This window comes from Castanea sativa, chromosome 11, assembly GCF_040712315.1.
Source record: "Castanea sativa cultivar Marrone di Chiusa Pesio chromosome 11, ASM4071231v1".
Lineage (NCBI taxonomy): Eukaryota > Viridiplantae > Streptophyta > Magnoliopsida > Fagales > Fagaceae > Castanea > Castanea sativa.
Window position 1 is genome coordinate 5668045 of NC_134023.1, and position 14249 is coordinate 5682293.

The 14249-nt window shown below is 31.9% G+C and overlaps 1 long non-coding RNA gene across 1 annotated transcript in view; it reads right to left on the bottom strand.

Annotated features, from left to right (window-relative positions):
- Positions 1–2267: 2267 nt before the first annotated feature.
- LOC142614958 (uncharacterized) overlaps positions 2268–14249 on the bottom strand; it is a 31016-nt gene continuing 19034 nt past the window's right edge. The window contains exons 4-6 of the long non-coding RNA XR_012840618.1: positions 11289–11351; positions 4938–5088; positions 2268–4709 (exon numbers count right to left, since the gene is read on the bottom strand). This is a non-coding gene — a long non-coding RNA (uncharacterized LOC142614958). The remainder of the gene's footprint in view (positions 4710–4937; positions 5089–11288; positions 11352–14249) is intronic.

The window sequence follows — 14249 nt, forward strand, 5'->3', positions numbered from 1 at the left end:
ACACATCTAGGGAAGTTTCCAAGTCAGCCTCAGTTCAAATTTATTAAAGCTAAGTTCATGTGGAATAGGGTTATTATATCTTCTCCAACACAAAAGAAAACAAAACAAAGAAAGAAAAACAGAAGAAAGTAAGCAAGGAATTTATGCTTCTTGCCAACTTAGATTTATATACTTTTCTTTCTCTTTTATATAATCACTTTTCCTTTTGTAATATTGTTTTATCTATGTCCAGTCTTGTGATTTTCCCTTCAAGAATTTAATCTATTCTACGTAAATCTTTGTATTCTTATGTTTATTTTATACTTTCTATTGTCTTGGTAATTATTTGTCGGAATTTCATAAATCATGTAAGAATAGATTGCGGCCTAATAGCGCTCCCAAGTCCCACCCAGGGAGTTTACACATGGTTTTCTACTTGATTCATAAATGGGGCAGAGAATACAACATATCAATTGTGAGTGTTTTGATTCCATTCCAAATGGTATTGGGATAAAAGGTTTGGCCATCCATTACTTTTTTATTCCCAGTCGTCCAGATTTTCTAAATAGCTAATCGTGGTTCTGTCAAAATTGTCTAACCTCCGCCAATGAAAAGTAACGACGCAAATCAGACCGGTCTTTGTCGTAGACTTGTAATCACGTCCACAAAAGTCTGAAGGAGTCTCATTAACATTTCACCGGCTGCTTGCTTGTCCAAACCAATGAAGCTTCTCAACCCCAATAGTCTTCATGTGATTCTACGCTTTACTATAACCCTGCTGTGTTTGCAACCTACAACTTCTTTCATTTCAACAAATTAGATTGATCGTTTGGCTTTGCTTAAATTTAAAGAATCCATTAATAATGGCCCATTTGGAAGCTTGATATCATGGAATGATTCTATCCAATTCTGCAACTGGCATGGAATTACATGTGGCCGTTGCTATCAAAGACTCAGTCCAGGAGAGAGGACCGAGTCTCAGACAGTGCCCAACTACAACGTATCAAGGAAATGAGCCACAAACTAACTGTTGTGTCAAATACTCAAATGAAACTGATGATGAAGAAATTCTTGACATCGTGTTAAAGTATCTTCCATTCTTCTGACTGCTGATGATGAGAATCAGAAATGAGCTTATCAATTTTGACGATCTTCATACACTACTTCTAGTCAATTAAGAATATTGTGGAAGATAAGCAAGACAAGAATATCATGGCAATGAATGTAACTTCTAAAAACAAATAAGATCAGGGATCCTTCTCATAGTTACCCCTGCAAACAAGTCATTTAATATAGGAAGAGGAAGATTAACAATAACAGAGGCTGAGGCCATTAAAAAAAAACAACGAAAGGTAGAAGGCATTTTGCATATTAGATGCTTATGGATGCCCAATGGCGAGATGTGATAGGCAAGAATCACACTCAAGCACACGGCCTAACTCTTGAAGTATGGTATGGCGTTTACCAAAAAAAAGAAGTATGGTATGGCAGCTTATGGTTCTGAACAAACTTAGAGATTTCATTGCTTGACTGCAATGGAAAAACAGAAATGAGATTTTAGATGGGGGTGGTTGAAGCATAGTGGCGGAGTTGTGTCATGTGCAGTGGATTATGTCCAAACCTCTCAAGAGGCTACCTCTTCATCAACCACAAATCTTGCAGGTGTAACGCCGCAATGGAATGCTTCTACTGAGATTTGGTGTGGTAATCAGAGATACTGCAGATGCTAACATTGCTGCTCGGTGTGACCTAAGGTATATGGATGCAGACAAGGACAGCTTCAATCAATGGATCCCAGTTTATCTTGTGTTGGCCATCTGGTGGACGACTTGAAAAGTTGAGTGTTCAATTGAATGGTCACTTAAGTGTTCCAATAGGGCTGTGGTCATTTGTTAGCTTTCGAGGCAAACAAATGCTACACTAGTAGGATTTGGCTTGAGGATACTCCTCCATGTTTCCAAAATTAATGGTACATGCTTTCAATTAAAGTACCAACTTTTCATTCATAGAAAGAAAATTAAAAAAAAAAAAAAGGTTCACCATTTTCTTGTCCCTAGTTCTGTACTGAATCTTCTCATCACAGGCATGATATCTCTATAGAATATATTTTGAAAGAGAACAACAGTGGCATGGGCATTTGAGCTAAAATTGGACCATATGCCAATGAAATTATTGCCAACAATGCATTAGGAAGATCATACTCTGCAATGAATTGTAAATGTGTCAAGAGTAGCAAACAAATTACACAGCAACAACGTGCCAAGCAAATTTTCCTCAAGTATCATATTCTGCAATTTGATCAGCCATTGGTTGCTTCTGTTCCAATGAAACTAACCAATCCCTACCCACATATCTAATAATATGATAAAGTTGACTTTACAAGCTTAGTAGACGGTAAAAAGATTTGGAAATCACGTACATGTTGGGCTTCTAATGCCAACAATGACAATTCAATTACATGACTTTAACGGTGCTTAAGCTGAACCAGTTTCATTATTTTGTTTGACCATGAGAGATGTTGTATCCGCCTAAGCTCTAGTGTTACTTGTCTCATGGCCAGCCTCTCATCTCCCTTCTTCTTGATGCATTTTAATGCAAGCTCAGCGAATGCTTGAATATCTTCATTGCTTCCTTGGCTTAGCACCACATCATCAATAATTTGCAATATACGATTCTCTTCCATTGACAGAACAAAGTAATCTACCATATTCATATACCCTAGGAATGTTTCTGTGGGATAATCACCTGTTAAGACTTCCACCAGTACAACCCCAAAGCCATGAACATCACACTTTTCTGTGACATGTAGTGTCTCTAGATATTCTGGGTCTATGTATCCAATGGTTCCCTCAATGGAACTACCCTAGAAAAATTCTTCTCCAGGTGCAATTGAAATCGAAAAACCAAAATCTAATACTTTGGCAGTCTAGGACTCATCCAAAAATATATTTGATGATTTGACATTCAAATGGACTATTGGCCTTGGCCTACCATAGTGCATGTAAGAAAGAGCATAGGATGTCTTAGTGGCTATTCTTATTTCTTACACAATCAAGCCATGAGATCCAGCTAGGAATCTCATTGCATTAACCATGGAGATGATCAAAGAGGGTGCCATTGGAGATGAGCTCAAAAACCAATAGGGGAATTTCAGTTTCAAGGTAGCAACCATAGAGTCTCATTACGTTCTTGTGGCTGATCAATTGTTTAATTGTGACTTGGTTTAAGAAGAAATCTACCATCATCTCAAAGGGCCAATGCATTGGAGGGCCTTTGACTTTAATAGCTACTTCCCGTTCATCAAGTGTTCCTTTGTAGACTGTCGTGATTACAGAGCTGAGGATTAGATTAGGATCGTAGTTATTAGTAGCCTGTTGTATGTCCTTGGCAGAGAAAATCTTGATTGGCTTTGATCTCTACCTTGGTTGCAGGTGATTTTCTTTTCTAGTAAAATTGCTCCATTGCGGATGAAGTATTCTTCTCTGGCCTCAAATAACTGTCTTGCTTTCTTCATCCTAATACTCTTCTCTGCCCATAAAGTTACTAAACAAGCGGATATCACTTCATGTGTACGTCCAAAAAATAAAAGAGAACCAATCTCTACTAATTATGATATATTTTGCCCTAAAAAGGGTGTGGATGAAATGAGTCAACAATTATATATGTACATGACGATAAGCAAATGGCCAAAATCCATTTTAAGTAAAAGTTACCTCCATAATTCATATCATGAGTATTGGAGCAAATTCAAATATGTAATTAAGAGAGAGTTTTCAAGTACCTTTATAGAAAGGCCACCAAAAGTTGGACCAAATACTCATCACAGTGTAATCAAAATCTTATCAAAATTTGATAAGAGATTTATCAAAAAGAACCCCAATCCAACATCTGGAAAAAGGCCAAGATAATTTAGTATTTCTACTACTTTATTTTTCTCCTTATGATTAAAAAAACAAGCAATATTAAGGAATATTTCCTTCTCTGTTTCATGTAGTCCTTCAAAACTTATTCTAAGTACTTGGAGAATTTCATTTTCAGGAAACTCTTTTAGCCTATTTAATGTACTTTTCCATTCATTGATACTTCTACCATACAAAAACAAACCCAAAATCTCAATAGCTAAAGGAAGCCCATAAGCATAATATACTAAATCTTCGGACAGCTTTAGATAATCTTTGGGGATGAAGAGATTCATCATCAGTCAATCCATTAGCTTCGTATATTTCATCTACTCCAAGGATTTGAAGCAAATGCTTATCTCTTGTTGTTATTATAACTCTACTACCTAAAACAAACCAAATCTGATTCCCTGCTAACTTGTTTAATTGGTCTGATTGATCTACATCATCAAGAACAAGAGGATTTCTTTTATGACGGAACCTATTCTTGATCATAAGAACTCCTTCATTAACATCTTGTACACTTAAATTTTCATTCAAAATTTGAAGAATGAGTTGTTGTAATCGAACTAAACCATCTTTTTCACAAACTCCCCTAACATTAGCAAGAAAACAACAACCTTCAAACTTATCTAAAACCATACGGAAAACCTATTTCTCCCATACCCCAAATCTCAATAATGCGAACATCATTACCCTAAATGCAAACATGACTCTAATTTCTCCCCTCAAGAAATTATTCCTACTAGGTTTTCAGTATTTTCTGAGAATGCATAACTTAATTTATGCCATAATTCTCCCAAAATGTTTTGGATAATTAGTGACTCAAGCCTGCAATGAAGAAAGAATAATATGCGATTAGAGTAAACCACAATAAATACGTTACAAATAAGTAGAAAATCCAATTTTCAATTATTTTGATTGAAAATTAATTGGCTCAAGACAAACTTGAAAGAACTACAAACATGTATTTAGGTCTACATAAGGTTCAAAACAACACTATATATGAAGCGAGTGTTATGTGAATATTTTAAAGAAAGAAATATCAAATTGGATTACCTATCTTGTACATGCCATCCTTTGAGATTGGCTACTTCTCTCAAAGCAGTTCTTCACGTTTGCACCTTCTCTGTATAGTCCTTGAAACGTTTTTCATGTTTAGCAATGGCTTGGGCAAAAGTTCCTACTTATTTTCATACGGTAGATGGATCTACATCATAAAAAATTGGTAGAGCTGTCATTTTCATTTCTTTCATGCACCCAATGATCTTTACAAGTTCATCCAAACACCATGTAGAAGATGCATAGTTTCTTGAGAGAATGACAATTGCAAACATTGATTCTTCTATTGCTTTCATAAGCTCTGGTAAAATAAATTTTCCTGTCTCAAGTTTTTCCTCATCTCTAAAGGTGAAAATGCCCTTTTTTTTAAGGCAACATATAGATGGTCGGTAAAATTATTGCATGTGTCCTTACCTCTAAAACTAAGAAAGACATTATATTTCCATTGTGGTGTTGAAGAAGAAAATGATGACAAAGATGAGGCAGTTTGAGTGCTAATGGCAGTCATTAGAATATATTGGCAAATCTTGAGCTACAATAAAGATTAACAAAAATTACATTCAATTAAATTTAAAAGAGAAATTAAAAGGAAAAAAAAAATGAGAAGAAGAGAACAATTTGATGTGGAGGAATACATCCTCTGTTCTCAGTCAAGTCAACCACTCTTTTTTCTTTCTTAAACAATGCAGGCATGCAAATACCCTTTACTTCCAGGAATCGACCTGGCGAAATTAAACTTATATAATTGTATTTATCACTACAAAATAAACTATGTTTTTAATAATTTTTTTTCTAAGTATCAAACCTCTTGATCTTTATATTCAGGATGAACCCTTCCCCATGTCAATACATGCACTCATTCTATTTTCACACCATTGACCAATCAATGCTAAAATGATGCATCCTTTTAGTTTTCCCAAAAAGAATACTCCATATGTTCTAAATTCTTAGTCCTCTAGTCCCATAAGGTGGTCCTCTTTTTAAAGTCAATAAATAAATTTTGCAACTTATCTTTTACTTTACCTTTTTAATTAAGGACAACGCATTATTCTCTCTAAAAACAAAAAGACAACACATTAAACATTGTTCCCTTAAAAAGTTAAATTTTCTTTTCTTTCTTTTTGATAAGTAACCTAAAAATATCAATATATATATAAAAGCAGATACCTCGTGTGAGAGTGCATGAGGTTCTGCCACGTGGCACTCTAATATTACATTTAATTTTTTTTGCCACGTGGCACTCTAATATTACATTTAACTTTTTTTACCTTTTTTCATTAAGTTTTTTTAACCATTACCCAATGGATTATAGTAACTCATTTTTACTATTATATAAATTTAGCATTGTTTACCTCTTTTTATTATTTTTTTTCCTGTTACCCAATAGATCATAGTAACTTCTTTTTACTGTCCTGCCACGTGGCATTCTAATATTGCATTTAACCTTTTTTACCTTTTTCATTAAGTTTTTTTAACCGTTACCCAATACATTATAGTAACTTATTTTTATTATTATATAAATTTAACATTTTTTACCTATTTTTATTAAGTTTTTTTTTTACTGTTACCCAATAGATCATAGTAACTTCTTTTTACTATTATATAAAATATGAGCTGTTCTTGACAATTAGACCTTTAGACCAAAATTAATTCACTATAAAATAAACTACCTTTCAAAAGTAGATCAAACCTTATGAAAAATTCAAGCTAGTTCTTACCTTACATATTATGACCCAAGTTTGACTCTTCCCACATGTAAATCAAAGCAAAAACTCTTACCCTCTTACAAACTCTCTTCTTCCTCCTCCACGTATAGGTGATACTTCTAGAAAATCTCATCCTCATGAAATCATGTCTTCATTTTTCCCCAATTTCAATTCCATATGCGTTTGTCTATTAATAATGTTCTATGCAATTTATGCAGACAAATTCTCTGTCATCGACCAGTGCAACAAATATGTATATAAATCTTAAGATCCTTGCTGAAATAATTAACAAGTGCATATTTCTAAAATTTATAATAACAAAAAAGTCTAATAAATATCATATATTATCTCACAAAATTCCATTAACTTAATATTTTCTTTAAAAAAAAATCAATGATAGGAATGGTAAAAATCATGATCCTATACAAGAAATACCAAAAATACATGCAAAAAAAAAAATCATAGGAGGATTTATCTTTAAATATTATGAAGACAATAGTAAAAATAAAATGCATTGAATGAGATCCTACGAAACAAGTTTGTTAATCATTTCAATTTATACTCATCATTTACGTAAAAAAAAAAAATCATACATCATATTATTTACATTAAAAAAAATAATACATATTAATTTCAAAGTTCATTGCAAGATGTAAACTGCTAGGGTATTGCAATAATAAGTAATATTGATACAACAGTATGTTGGTATTACATTTTATGCGTACTTTGTGAAATAAATGTCAAACCACAAGCAAAATCATTTTGGTATGCAAAATGTGAAACAAAAATAAATCTTTATATCCCAAAGTTAGAAGCACTCACATTAACTATATACCCTTCAAATATTTATAATATATTTATCTCACTATAACTACTATATATATACAATTGCAAACTACTTCAGATACATTATTCAAATTGAGTTTTTGAAGCAACTATCAAATCAAATTTTGTGATATTTGATTGAGATACCGAGAAAATTCTAATTGAAACTACAAGATATTTTGCTGAAAAATAAACTGAGGTACAACTTATTTAAATTATTGTAAAAATATTGATATTGGAGAAAGAATTCCACGTGATTTGAAAAAAAAAATTATGAAAAAGTGGATTTCTCTACTTCATTTGAATTAATTCAATCTAAAGGGTGGTTTTGAAAATTACATAGTTGCTAAGATTCTTGATGCACCTTCAATTTCAAATGATAAAAAGGTATGGAAGAAAAAAAAAACACAATTCAATATGATATATTAATTCTTTTTGCTGCACTATTCCAAAATTAACAAAAATAAAAAATAAAAAAATTTACAAAAAACTTTAACATCATTGAAATTTAATATAAATGCAAATACTATGAAAAATCTTAGCAACAAAGTTCAAACTTTGTAAGATCCAATTAAGAATTTCTCGATGCCAATTCATTAGTGATTAACACAAATGATGCAACAAAAGTAAAAAAAAAAAAAAAAATGATGAAAGCTCAAAAATTGAACAAATATGGACGGACTAAACTTCAAATGTTGAAGATAGAGAAATTGATGATGATAACAAGCATCACCATACCTTAATAACAAAGATTAAAGGAAAAAAAAAAAGATTTCGTAATGAAGCTTTTTATTACATCATATAATAAAAATCAATAATATAGAATGAATTAATATACTTTTATCAAATTTTATTGTAATATATTACTCCAAGTGGTTTTAATTATTGCTCATTACTTGAACAAAATAATTATAATAAATATATGTGAGCAATTTATAATTGTTACTTTTTATGATGAACTCATTACTAACAAAGTTTTATAATAAATATGCTATAATATATGTCTAATATTTTCAAAAAACAAATTTACATAAAACATTACAATAGTATCTGTGCATCGCACGGAAAACCTACTAGTTATTAATAATAGAAAAAGTATCAAGCCGAGTACATTGGGGATGTACTATGGGGGCACAAATCAGGAATCAAAAGTACAACGATCAAGAAAAATAGGAAAAAGAAGAACAAGAGAAATGAAAAAAGACCACACTCCATGCAAAGAGAGTGTGCAAGAAAAAAGACTTAATCTCTAACAAAGAACGTTCACAACCCTCTAAGCTTCTAGCATTCCTTTCACGCCAAATGCACCAGATCAAGCAATGAGGCACTAATCTCCAAACATCTATGTGACGAGGTCACGCAAGCTTTCCTTGTCAAGCCTCAAAAAACTCAAGAACAGTATGAGGCATAACCCAGTGAATACCAAACAAGCAGAAAATCAAAGACCACAACTCCCAAGCTATGGAACAATGAAGCAGAAGATGATCTACCAACTCTCCACATCTCTTACACATATAGCACTAATCAAGCACTAGCACATGACTTTTACGAAGGTTGTTTGTTGTTAAGATCTTACCAAAGGAAGCAAACCAAGAGAAGAAAGCTACCCTTGGAGGAACCTTCGATTGCCATATCATTCTCCATGTGAAGGATACAAGTTAGATTTTCTTAATAGGACCAACGATATAGAACGGAAATAGTAACATGCCAACAGTTAGCTATCACATAATAATAAAAATATTATGGGGAAAATTTTTGTAATTTAATATTTGGTATAAGGGGAGAATAAGTATGGACTCATTTTTAGTGTGTTGTTTGTTACATGAAAGTGGTCAAATAAGTAATAATAGTAACTAGAGATTAACCGTGAATATAAAGTGAAAATTCATTCATTGGCTTATTACATAGGGTGATTTAATATCTCGCAATGGAGATTGAAGTAATTTAAAGATTATAAAACTAAAGTATTATTCATAAATAAAACGTCAAACCAAATAATCCGTAGAAAACAGTTGGTATAAAAGAAGAAATTCAAATATATATAAAATAAATAAATAAAGGCAAAAAAACGCAAAGACTCATAAACAAGTTTTATGTTCTTCCACCTTTCCTCTGCTTTATCATCATCCAAATGGATTGAACCCAAATTAAATATGTCTAAAAAAAAAAAAGAGAATTCACAAGCATTGCATAAAAGAAGAGAGAGGACCTTGAGGATGTGGATCACGTTGTCAAGGAGAAAGAGAGGCTCGGAGTGAGTAAAGTCTCATATTGAATAATAATAACGAGCGAATAATTAATATAACATAATTGGCTCAAACTTATAAGTTTATGCTTTTGGGTTAAATAGTATCCCAACACATTTCAATTGGAATCTCCAAGGTGTTATATTATGTAATTGCTTCTTAAATTTTAAGATTGGGCAATGGGTATTGGAAGCAAAGAGACGTAGTCACGTGCAAGCATGCACATATATAATAAGGGATTTCTCTCTAGACAGCCTGATTGTTCTTTCACAAATTGAAGATGCCAAGAACTGTTTTGCACTATTTATGATATCATCATATTGAAAATGTAATCTTAAAATTCAGTGAATTTCTGTTGTGTTATAAAAAAATTATGACTTTGCTAATGGATTTGCACCATGAGCTATGCCCATAAACTATAAAGGGCTTTCTATAAGTTTACTAGTGATTTGCTTAGTACTTGCCCAAGATCATTTTTCCCTTGGTGTGCATAAACAGATGGAAAGTATGCTAAATTAAACCTCTAGTAATACATAGGTTCGGGCCGGCAAAATTGGGTTCTTGGCCCATCAATTGAACTATCAATAAGTTGGTTCTAGGTCCATGGTGTGAAGAAATGAATAAACCCTTGAACTAAATAGTTTGTGGAAGTAAGCAGAAAGTCAGAAACCAAACCTACCAGGTCTAGACATTATATGGCATTGGGTTAAATTTGATGCATATAAGCAAACAACTATATTTGCTAATGGCAGTATTCTAAATCCTTGTATGTGTGTGTATATATACAATTGTTATGGGTCAAGTCAACAAATCTTTTTTTTTTTCTCAAAACTCAAAAGTAAGATTGGATGTTATCAAATTTATTTATAAAAATAAAAAATAAGGAAAGAACAAAGACCCAAGAAAATATTTACGGTCCGTTTGGATTGAGGGAAAGAGGGGAGGAGAGTAGAGTAGAATAGATTTAACACAAAATTAGCTTATTTTTAGCCAACACTACTCTATTTCTTTCCTTCCTCTCCATCCAAACTGGCCATTATTCTTTTTGTGAAACAAAGTAGGTATGCAAGAAGTCATTTCTATCTTCCGGACATCTTTTAGGAATAAGCCACTGAAAATCAGAGCTGGGACAAAAGAACATTCATAGAAAACCTCTTTTTGAGGTCAATTTTACCAACACAAACTAAAAACTACACCTCTTTATCAATTATAATTTTTATATAGAAACAGAATTGAAAGTTTAGAATTTTATTGAGTCTTTAAAAAAAAAAACTGCGTTCTAAAAATTATGATTACCGCACTGAATTCAAGAAAGAAGCTACTGCTACCCAAACACTATTTTATTTTAGTGAAATAATTTTTATTTGATAATCACAACTGCTACAAGAGGAAAAATTCAGATATCAAACAGGAAAACACAAAAAACCCAGAAATAAATTTGAGCTTTCTCTTCCTTTTTCACTGTTTTACCATCAATCAAACAGAAATTGAACACAAACCAAAATTTAATAAATAAATAAACAAAAAACAGAGAATTCACACAAAGTATTGAATAAGACAAGAGAGAGGACCTTGAGGATGCGGTTCACGTTGTCAAGATCGATGAGATGAAGATAGAAAGAGAAAGACACAGTCTGTTGAAGAGGAAAACAGAGTCCAGTGAGAAATTGTGGTGACTGGAGAGTATAGTTGCAGGAGTGAAGTAGTGTGAACATGACAATTACCCAACAACAACAGCAAGTGGACTACAAAAGAAAAAAGTGAAAAGAAAGAGGAAATGAGGGAATATTATTGGTGGGACCACCAAAGACACAAGGTTGACCAAAAAACAAAACCCATTTGCGTGGCTTTTTTTTTTTTTTTTTTTTTTTCGGTTACACCCATCTTGTTTCAGTTTATCTTTACCTTTATCTTTTTCTTTGGTTTATCTTTTCCTGTATTTTTCATTTGGTTTTTTTTTTTTCCTTTTTTTTCATTCAATTATTCTCATTTGTTTTGGATCCTTTGGCTTGTATTTCTTTTAATATTTTATAAATTACAAAACCCACCCTTAAGTTTCTCCATAACTCATTTTAATCCTCTAACATAGTTTCATTTTAGTCCTTTAAATTTTAGATTTATTCAATTAAGATTTTTCGGTCAACTTATGTTAAATTTTTTGATAAAAAAAACCTGTAAAATATTTTTCAATTATTAATTGAATTTTATTTATAAAAATTTAAAGATTGAAAAATTAACTACAACATATAATAAAAGTTTATGAAAAAAAAATCTTAATTAAATAAATTTTAAAGTTAGAAGACCGAAATAAAAGAAAACAAAGTTAAAGAACTTAAATGAATTTTGCTTACATTGTATAGATTTGCAGTATTACACAATTTTTATAAATAAAATTACATCTATACAATTTACATGGAAGAATAAAATCATGGATTGAGGATACTAAACTTCCCACAACTATAGTTGTCCTTAACATCAACAGCCGAGAGTACCATAGGACCTAGCCCCATGATTAATGTACCATTTATACATGTTACCAAACCCACCATCACCAATTTCCTCACAAATAAACTTATCAAGCATTGCTTTGCATCCTGCATTCTCTATTATGAGCTCATGTAGTTACTCAAACCCAACTACACTAATAATGAAAACATTATCAAGATTTGTTTGTTTTCTAAATTTATGTAATTAGTTATTCTTTTTTTTTATATAAGAATTAGTTTAATTCACTTTGATGGAAGCACGTTATATATATATATATATATATATATATATATATATATATATATAGTTAAAATGGTTGTGAGAATTTATAAATTATATATTGGAAACCTCACGATTTGCCAATTAAGTTGCAAAGCTATTATCAAATGGATTATCAATTTATTAAATAAATAAATCTAGAAGAATTCATCAATTTAAGATACCCAATGAGTGTAGGGCACCCAAGCTATTTACTTGTGGAACACACAGAAGGAAAAGCAACTTTGAACGAGAGAGAAGATTTTCTAAACAAGAGAGGCTTTCAAATGTACACTAGGGAAGTAGACCCCAAATTTGTGGTGTGAATGTAAGTAGCTGAGATTTGGTTGAAAAAAATCTCTTTTGTGTTTGTTTGTTTATTAACAAGTCAAGCTTAAATTTTATTTTTAGGCTTATTTGATAAACTAGCGAGAGGTACTTTTGAATCTACACTACAGAAATAGTAGACTCCAAAATTGTTGAGAAAAAATAGGAATTTGCCCCTAATTTACAAACTATGTAGCAAAATTATCCTATTTTGAAACTATTTAACAAAATGCCCATATTTTTTAAACTCAATTTTAACAAAATCAAGTTACAGGTGTTCTATGCATTTTTTGCCACTTAAATTTTTTTGAAGATATCAAGTTTTACACCAAGTTTCAAAATAGGAGCATTTTGGTAAATAGTTTCAAAACAGGTGCATTTTGCTACATACTTTTCAAATTAGGAGTAAATGACTATTTTCCCCAAATTGTTGTGAGTGTAAGTAGCTGGTATATGATTGATAAAAATCTCTTTTTTATGTCTATTTATTTATTAATGAGTCAAGCTTAAATTTTATTTTTGGGCTTTTTTGATAAACAAGCTCAGTACAAATAATGGGCTTGATAAAGCTTGAAAATAGGCTTGAATAATAAGCCCAAACAATCTTTCTGCCGTGCCCCTGTGATTTCCATGGTGGTACACATGGCCCACTTATATCCATTTATCTCATTTTCCATGTCTAAAAAGAATATATATATATATATATATATATATATATATATATATATATATATATATATCAAAGTACTAGAATTCTTAGATTTGGGAACCTAGAAGCAGGAGGAGGATTGAGAAAAATTATTACCTACCAAACTCAGAGAAACTAATGTTGTAGAAAAGAAGAGACAGAAAGGCAGCCCCACCTAAGGTTTAGTAATGGTTAGACCGAGCTTTTGCAAAACATGGGGAATGGTGTCAATGTAGAAGGGAAGACATTTGGCGAAGCAACAGTTGTGTATGGGCCCATAGAATGGGGACAAGACTTTAGTGCGTGTGTGTGTAATTCAGTTTGGGGAGTTTCTATGCTTAATGAAAATGAGAGGGAGTGAGAAGTATAATTTTAAATGGAAGAAAACAACATATTATTGTGGAAAATTTACAACGGGTTAAGCGAAATTTACCCATGGGAGTGCTCTTATAGTGGAAAACTGGTCAGAACTCTTGTTGTTGATTCATGCTTTTTTCTATTTCTATGGTGTTGAGGTTTTTTTTTTTTTTTTTTTTTGCTGGGGCCCAAACCCATTAGGAGACAACCCCAAGTCAAAATACTTAATGTACTTGGGGCTTACAAAACAATCTTTGCGCTTCGGGACAACCATCAAACCTCATTTCTGTGAATGGCCCCCTTAATGGAGAAGTTTATGTGCTTTTTCATCTCTAAGTAGTATGTACTTTATACTTAAACTGCAAGCCAATCTTTGATATAAAACAAAAAGTACCGCCCATGAATGATCATAACA